The following is a 568-nucleotide window of genomic DNA, read 5'->3' as shown; positions in this document are numbered from 1 at the left end:
CAGGCCCTGCGGCCTGCTGCCCGTGGGATGGATCCTGCCCGCTGGGTGTGCTCCCGGCACACAGCCCGGCCTGGACCCAGCACCCCTGTCCCTGTGAGCAGTTGTTTATTTTCTAGTAAGCGGTGTCTGTCTCCCTTCCCGCCCTCGGCGGGAGCGTGCCATGCTCTCTAGTTAGCTCTGAACAAGGCAGCGCAACCAAAACTGCAGAGCTGAGTTTGTCCAAAACCCCCCATACCGATAAATTCATCCTTTTGGAAGGAAACCAAAGCCAGGGTGTTTTCATTTTAATCTGCAAAAAGCTATGTGGAGGTGTAAGGAGCAGCTGACTAAGGGAACGCAGCAGCTGGAGTTAAGCAAGCGATACCCAGGATTGCTCCTGCAGATGTGGATCTGCTGACATGGACCTTGGGCTGTGGGCAACCGCATGGGACGTGGTGCGAGCTCTGCCTAAGAAACTGCATCTCGATCAAGGCCTTAGGGTGCACATGTCGGTCCCGGCTGGTCCCTGCGTTGTGCTTCTCATCCTGTCCGGGAGACTTGGTGAGGCAGCAGGGCTGGCTGGGGGCCG

Source organism: Phaethon lepturus, unplaced genomic scaffold (assembly GCF_000687285.1).
Source record: "Phaethon lepturus isolate BGI_N335 unplaced genomic scaffold, ASM68728v1 scaffold29724, whole genome shotgun sequence".
NCBI lineage: Eukaryota > Metazoa > Chordata > Aves > Phaethontiformes > Phaethontidae > Phaethon > Phaethon lepturus.
This window is presented reverse-complemented; position numbering follows the sequence as displayed.